General features: G+C 38.5%; 2 pseudogenes; both read right to left on the reverse strand.

The window, feature by feature from the left end:
* Positions 1–4,439: 4,439 nt before the first annotated feature.
* On the reverse strand, positions 4,440–5,474 carry LOC114922604 (annotated as a pseudogene).
* Positions 5,475–6,294: 820 nt separating this feature from the next.
* On the reverse strand, positions 6,295–6,807 carry LOC107288038 (annotated as a pseudogene).
* Positions 6,808–8,346: the final 1,539 nt, after the last annotated feature.

Below are 8,346 nucleotides of genomic sequence, written 5' to 3' on the forward strand. Positions count from 1 at the left end.
GAAAAAATTAGGGATTCCTTTTTAAACTTTCCTGACAAGGTCTTGCTTGCTTACCCTCTTTGCTTAGTTGGTGAGTTACTCCCTGGATCCTGGCTGTTTTATATTATTCTTACAGTCTCTGCAAGTCAGAAGTTCCTTCATCTTCAGTGTTAGCTCTGAGACCTTAAAAATCAAAGACAACCTTCATTTTGATTTTGCTCTATGTTTTGTTTTTTTAAAAAAATCCTGTTCAACTTGCCCTTTGAATTATCTCTGCTCCCAGAGATAAGAATTAAGGAAATCCTACATGATTGTCATGACCAATACACTCAGAGAACCCCACTTTAGCTGTAATATATGGCATTCTTATATATGGTTATCTAAGCCAGTTTACTCAATCCAGTTTTCTGGATGTACACAATATACTTGTCAATAGGTTAATCATAAGTACCTAAGAAAAACTCTTGCCTAATCAAGTCACTGGCCCATCCATTTTTGGTAATCTATATCATATAGTGGCCATCTGGATATTTTGGGGAAACTTACAAACCTGGCTTGGAAAACTATATCCCCCATATACTGTTGCCTCCCAACAATAAGTATTTAAGACATACTGTTGTGAAGAACAGCCATAACATTTTAGCCATTGATAGATAAATCCTCCACAAATCTGTCCATTTTAAAACCAAATTGACAAATATTACTGCAGTTATTGGCAATGAATTCCACAATTTAACAATGTAGTTATGTGAAAACAGAATTTCCATCTGACCGCCCTGGACCTCCTATGAATCTACTGATGGGGCTGGGTTTGGATAAGATGGTAAGCTAAAGTATAGCTGACTAGTTTGTGGCTTGTGCAAAGACAGCCATTATTTCTTAAACCAAAAGCCAAGAATAGGAGGCTTTTGGCTTCGGAGGAAGATGAGAGATGTAGATCACTATTTTCGAACAGAAGTGTGTTTTCCCTTCTCATCTTACTCTGCATGTGAGTTTTTATGGCTATTGTCTCATTTCCTTCAGTCCAGGTAGGCTACGTGCAAAGCAATTTAGCCACATTTCAGGAAAGGACAAGTTGGCTAAGAATGCCAATGTGATTTTACAGGGTGAAAGTTCATAGAGAAGTTAAGGATGGGTGCCATTCATAGCCTTTGTTTCCTTATAATCATCCATAATTCACTTCAAATCTTGCAAGGGCAAATGACATTATCAATGTTTTTTAAACCACCAGATGAGTGATATAGCCAAGAAATAAAGTGTTAATGTGGAAACTCATATCTACATACCTGTTTGCATGGTTGGATCCTCTGAAACTGATTTCAAAAATTGAGTCCTGCAAACACTCATTTATTCAAACAAATGTGTTATTTATTTTCAAAAGGGAGAGGAAAAAGAGAGATGATGGTTATTTAAATTTTCTGTCTGAAAGCATTGTGTAAAGTAAATCTCCCTTGACTTGTTACTGTCAGTTGCCAATCTCATTATTTTAAGCTCAGACTGCTGGACTCCTGCTGTGGCATGATGAGTGCTAGGAGAGATATTAGGAAAATAAAAGGAAGAGTACAAAAGTCAGCAGGAATCCCAATTCGAGAAGCGTTCAGAGAAACTCCATCTGGTCTCTGCAGCCACAGCTTCAAACCCTGATAGTAGGATTATAGCACCTCTCTGTGGCCTCTTGTTGAGCTGCTACTTTTATTATGAAATGAAAATATTGGATCTTTTCCTTCCTTTCTTTGGGAAATAATATGTGTCTTTTAAATCCAGAGGGAAGACTCCTATTCTATCTCAATTTGAGTAATGATTTTTATTTACAAATAAATGAAGGAATAAATGTGGCATAGCAAAGCGAGGGAAGAAGATAGTGAGTGTTGTGTTGTTGGATAACTTATTATCATTGGTTCACTGTGCACATTAATGAAAGCAGAGAATAAATTTGGGGGTATTTTTTTCAGGAGGCAATAAATGTGTTTTTATCATTATCTGATGTTTATCTACCTGTACTTTTTCCTTTAGCTGTCTATACAATCTGGCATCTGGTGTGGAACAGAGTATTCAGGTTGTGTTATGAAGCCTTTAGTAACAGCCTTATATAGGACTGATAGAAATTGCAGCTAATAGGTATATTCAGGAAATGACCAAATGTACACTAGAATGTGAATCTGAAAAGAGTGACAAAATCTCTAATGCTAACCATCATGCTCTAACTACCATCAACAACCTTGTTTTAAGGCAGCTTAAATTATTATGATCAGAAAGAAGTTAGGTGGCACAATTTGTTGGGAACAGAAGAACAACTTTGATTCTTGACATCATGGCCAGGGAGGTTCAGTATCTCCACTAGATTGAAACAGAACACTCCTAATAGGTCCAGCTTGAATCAGTGGATTTTTGAAGATTATGCTGTGTAATTCTAATACTGCAAGTCAAATTGAAAGTCTTCCACATTAGGCCACCTCAACTGAATTCTGAAATAGAGTTGACATTTTATATTCAGCTACGTTTTTGTTTTTTGTTTTTTGAAAAATTACATGTGTCTAGCTTCATATGACATATCATAAGTATAGCTTACCATCACAATAGCTGAATCCACACAACATTGGTTAGTTAGACATCATTAAATCTGACTTCACTCCTGACACCTAAGAAATGGATAAACATTTGCCATTTTAATCTGTCTATAGTAACAACCTATAGCTCCTCCAAGGACATTTCAATAACATCTTTGATCTCATATATCCAACTTATTCATTGTCTGTCCCTCCTTTCCTTAATCTTGTCAAACATAATATTTTTCCCTAAACCATTATGTGCTCAAAGTATGTGACTTTCTCCTTGCTTCAGGAGAGCAGCCAGTCCTGATTAGTCTACAACTAATTGATTAGTTCACCTTTCTGTCCATGGTATTCTTAAAAACTGTCTCCAGATCCATAATTCAAGATCATCTATCCCAGTGGTTCTCAACCTTTTTAATGCCGCGACCCCCAACCGGTCGTAAGTCGAGGACTAAACCAGTCGTAAGTCGAGGACTAAACCGGTCATAAGTCAAGGACTACCCAACCGGTCATAAGTTGAGAACTTTCCCTGCCCGGGAGCGCCGCGCATGCGTGGTTCCGCCCCCTGCGCCGGCCGAGGCGTAGCTGGCAAGCGGCAGAGACGGAGCAGGCCGACCACCAGCTGGCCCAGCTCAAGGGAGGTAAGGCACCCGCCAGAAAAGGGGAAAAAAATGGCGGACAGCCTTGCTTGGCGACCCCCGTGAAATGGTTGATCAACCCCAAATGGGGTCGCGACCCATAGGTTGAGAACCGCTGATCTATCCCTTTTCTCATTCTTATTACCCAGTTTTCCTATAGCTACCACTGCCTGAGCTATACTGAACTTGTCAGTGAAATATACTTCATGTTCTTGCTAAGCTTGTTATTGACTTCTTTCTTAGGATTGATCTCCTCTTTAATTCTCTAACACACTTCCAACTTTATTCTTGAACTCCAAGAAATAAAACTTTCTACAACTATTATTTCTTTACCATCAGTTCTATATCACTAAGCATGCAAGTTGATATGAAGTTGTTGTTTTTTTCATTTTTAGTTTCCAGTTTCATAATGAGTTCACAGATAATAATGGTATTATCTGCATACTATCTCAGATTGTTAATAGAATTTTGATTTCAGCATTTCTTTCAATCATATCATTTTTATAATGTTTGCCATATAAGTCACCTAAGTACAGAAACAAAGTGCCACCATGTCCCACTTCCTTTTCTATTGCTATTTTAAATTCCTCATATTTTATATTTCATAATTTTAATACTATTGGAATGAACATATTTTTTCTGATCTTATGCCAATCTATAATCAAAACAAGATTTGAATTCTAAACTACTCTGTTTTTCAAAATTCAGTTGTTACAGACACTTTTTATCCATTCTACAAAAGAATCCATATAATATACTAAGACAAAAACTAAAGAAATCACTGATTATTCAGCACAAAATGTGAAGTAGGTCACTGTGAAGTGATGAAATTGGGAAATAACCTCTAGAAAGGGTTTATTTGAAATTTTTTAAAATAGTTTCTAAGAATGCCCTAGGGAATCATGTCAAAATACAAGGAATATATTAAGTTCAGGAGGACTATTATATTTTGTTCACTCTGATTCTTCAGACAATGAAAACTCCAGAGGTACAAACATTTCACCCAGGGGTTAATTTCCTAGAATTGAGTTACTGGAAGTTTATGTTATTTAATACTATATCATTTATTTATACAGGGGTTTTTTTCCACTGTGAGAATAGTTTATTGATAGAAGCAGCTACATCTTGGAAAGCCAGTGTGAAATTTTGGGAGAGGAAGCATTGACTTTGAATACACCAGCTCAAAAGGCAGAACTTGTTGCATTAAATGTGCTTTGCAATTGGCAAATGGTAAAATGGTCATTTTTTTTTTCTTGACAGCAAATAAGCCTTTGGTGTTGTACATGCCCATGGAGCTTTGTGGTGGGGAAAAGGTTTGATTACAGAAAAAGGTAAACAGATAAAATATGGAGAAGAAATATTGCAGAATTTGGATGCCATCTGAAAGCTAAGAGTGATTTACTAGTAGGATGCAGGCAGACGGGTCTCTTTGGACTTGAGGGAAGCCAAACCTTCTGGAAGAAGGATCTCCAAAATCAAATCTGTGAGAAGCCAGTGGTTGATTAGTAGGCTGTAGTCACATTAACACAGTGCCTGTTGCTGCAAACCTTTCCATCTCCATATTTTGTTCCATGATCAACCATTCCATAATCTAGGTCATTTGAATATTTGTATTGACATGGAAAACTATTAAATTTGCATCTTTACATCATTTTCCTTTCTGCAGTAGAAAACACTTTGGCCGGTCTCATTAATATTAAAACATGCATCTTGAGCCACAGTTGCACCTGATCCCCAGAGAATAATATATTGGTGATACATGATGGGGCACTTCCTATTGTAGCAGTAACCGAAGTTGTGTAGGCATGGTTGTCCATTCATATGGAAGAGATCTGTAGGACACTCAGCAGATTAGCTAGTGCAGTGTTCAGGCAAGTCACACTCACTCCTTGCTGCCCGGCATTCTGTTTTTGTTCCCCTAAATCTGCATTATTCACAACACTCTCCAGACTGACACTCTACTCATGAGTGTAGTTTACAGGATGCAGCATCACAGCACAGATTTCGACCTATTTCTAGGGGAGCCACAGTCACATTCTTCTCCCACCTCCAAAAGTTCATTTCCACAAACTGCAGGGGAAATAATATCTGTGCACAAGGGTTCATTGAGAATGCATTATGGGGTATGATTAATAAGATACCTCCTATGTTCAGCCTTACTACAATTGCTGAATCAATTGGAAGGTTGATCGCTTAGTACAGAAGCCATAATGCATGAGTTAGCACCGCAAATACAGGAATTTCTGTCATGATTAATGCCCAGATTATGACCCATCTCATACGCCAGTGATGGTGAACCTTTTAGAGACTGAGTGCCCAAACTGCAAACCAAAACCCACTTATGTATCGTTGGGTGCCAGGTGGGCGTAGCCCATCGGGTGGGTTTGGCCAATTGGGTGGGTGTGACCAATTGGGTGGCCATGGCAGCAGACTGGGTGGGACTAAAAAGTTCAATCAATCAATTCCAACTTTGTGAGATCTTTTTTTTCCCGCGAGAAGTTGAAATTGATTGATTGATTGAACCTTTTTTATTCACATGGTGGCGGAGGCCTAAAGCGAAAAGGTTTTATAAAACCCAGCTGGGTCGATGGCGTGCCACCTGTGGCATGCGTGCCATAGGTTCGCCACCACAGTCATAGGCCATTGTAATTGCAACCATAAAATGTATTGCACTATGATCCTGAACAATTCCTGCAGAAAGCTTCAGGTGGCACATGCTGCCCAATCCTATATTCATCCACCGTGAGTAACTGAGCATTATCATGCCTTCTGCAATTCAGCAAGACTGTCTCTCTCCATTCTCCAAATAAGTCCAAAGTAACAGTTACTGCTGACTGCACATTAATCAAATCTCTATTGGACCAAATTTCTAGGCCAGTCAATGCTACACGAATATTCAAAGGTATGTAAATCTCATTTAAAGTGTTGACAATTTTATATACCCATGTTCTTATAGCAGTTAAACTGTCATTGTATTTCCTGACCATTTCGTATTTTTTGGCATCCAAGTATGTTTGTTGTTCAGGAGTAACAATTTAACTGAGAGGCTTTTTGATGGGCTCATCTGATTCCCAAGTAGTCTGAGTTACCCCACACATTTTGGGGGTCTCATCCTCTTTTTCTATATTTTAATATATGTAGACTGCATGGGCTTCACTGTCGGAAAGCTTCAAGGGTTCAATAAAATATGTCTCCCCTTGAGGCTTGAAATGTCCTATCAAACCATTGCATGCACTGATGCTTGAGTTGAGTCAGCATCATTCTGGATGCGTCCATGATAATAGCAGTGATCCTCAAATAGAGGGTTTGTTGTAATTTCTCTGTCATCAGGGGAATAATGAGTCTCGCTGTAATCTTCTGAAAAAAGTCCTTTATTTTTTTCCAGGTGAAGGACCACTGGCTTTCCATTGACTTTAAATTCATATTGCATGACGTCTTCATACTTTTGCTCAGGCTGCTGAACTGCTCCTTTGGGCAATGCAGTGACTTTTTGTGGATACACTACTTCATAATCATTAATGTTTCCAGATTCCAGGATTATAGAGCTCCTTTGATATAGAAAAACTGCTAAGCATGTAGTTACCAAGAGAACTTTGATCATTTTGGAGGCTGGATTTGTCTTGAAGACAGGCAATCTCTTTCTGTTTTCAAGCCATCTTGAGCTCTTCTCCTGTTGACTTTCAGAGGATCAGAGTGATTGTGGCCTCTAAATCGATACCACCCGGCTACATTCCATGACATGATGTTTAAGTGTTTTTCTTGCACTGGCCATATAGTCAGTTCAAGTTCTCCATAGGGGCACTTGTTGGAGGATAGTTATAATAATTGTTATTTGATGCATTAGATTAAGTAGTTGTTGTCAATGCTTCTTTTAAACCATCCAGTCTCTGTGTATTATTGCTCAGGTTCTGGCAATACATAGTTAAAGTCTATCAACATTTCTTCTGGCATGCCCTCAGCAGAATCAGTGACTGTGGGTAACTCTGTTTGTGGATCACTTCTCTGTTTTCTCAAGGTTGATTCAGCTGCCCCTGCTTCAAACTTATCAGTATGAGGTCTGTTGCCACTTGGATTTGAAGCAATAGTTCCCTCATGGAAAGACTGAACCAGGAGTGGGTGCAGGTTCCCTGAGCAGAAGACACGTAATGGGCATATTGAAAAACTGCTCAGAAAATGCTTCATTCTAAAAATCATTGAGGGAATTATGGACTACTTGAAGGATAACAAAATTTGCATACATTGCCTTCTTGCTGGCAACCACTCTGCATGTAATAAATCAATCTGAGTATACTCGCAGTGGAGCAGCTGGCTCAGAGACTGCCTAACAGCTTTTCTATCACTCCAACATCCTCTATTCCTTCTGTTGTCATAGATTTGCAAGGTAACCTGGTTGGTCTGTAAACTTAGATTAAATGGTCACCTCTAGAACTATCTGATTGAGTGTTGTTTTCTTTCCTCTCTCGTTTATAGAAGGGAGAGAGGGGGCTATTCTAGTTTCCATTTCTGCATTAGCCATCCCATGTCTATCATTATTTGTCCTCCTGGGTCCTTCTGTAATGTTTATTTGACTGCTGATAAACTTTGCAAAAGACTCTTTCAAGTAGTCAGCCTTATTTGTGACAATTGATAAAAGTTTGTAGATTGAATTTATGGTTTGAGCTGTGAGCAAACATTGTCTGGAAAGGAGATCTGTTTCATTCTCCCTTACTAAGTTTGTTACTATCCCATCCTGTGCAGGAAAAGTGGGTGCTGAATTCCAGGGAGGGGAACTATTTTCTATGAGAGAAACAGAAAGTTCTATATGCTGTTTGCTTTCAAGTTCAGTTTGTAAATCCCATTCCAATGAGTCACATACAGATGAGTTACTTACTGAAGCAGACTGTCTATTTGTAGCGAAATCTTCCATTTTCTGCTGCTTCGGTGGCTTGGAAGAACTCTGTGCTGCCAAGTGAACATGCTGTCTCTTTCTCCTTTTCCCCATTCTTGGTAATCCTGGCTTGTAGAGTTGTTAAAATGTAGGTAAAACAATGGTAGCCTCTCCAGTATATATCCTTTATAAAAGGACTTCGACTATTATAAAAAGTCAAACAAGGGTTAAAACAGATTTAAAAATAGGTTAAAAATGGGTTAAAAGTAGGTTAAAATGCAGTGTTAAAAAGGGTTAAAAGTTAAAATAA

This window comes from Protobothrops mucrosquamatus, unplaced genomic scaffold (assembly GCF_001527695.2).
Source record: "Protobothrops mucrosquamatus isolate PMUCROS unplaced genomic scaffold, P.Mucros_1.0 scaffold469, whole genome shotgun sequence".
In the NCBI taxonomy this organism is placed as follows: Eukaryota; Metazoa; Chordata; class Lepidosauria; order Squamata; family Viperidae; genus Protobothrops; species Protobothrops mucrosquamatus.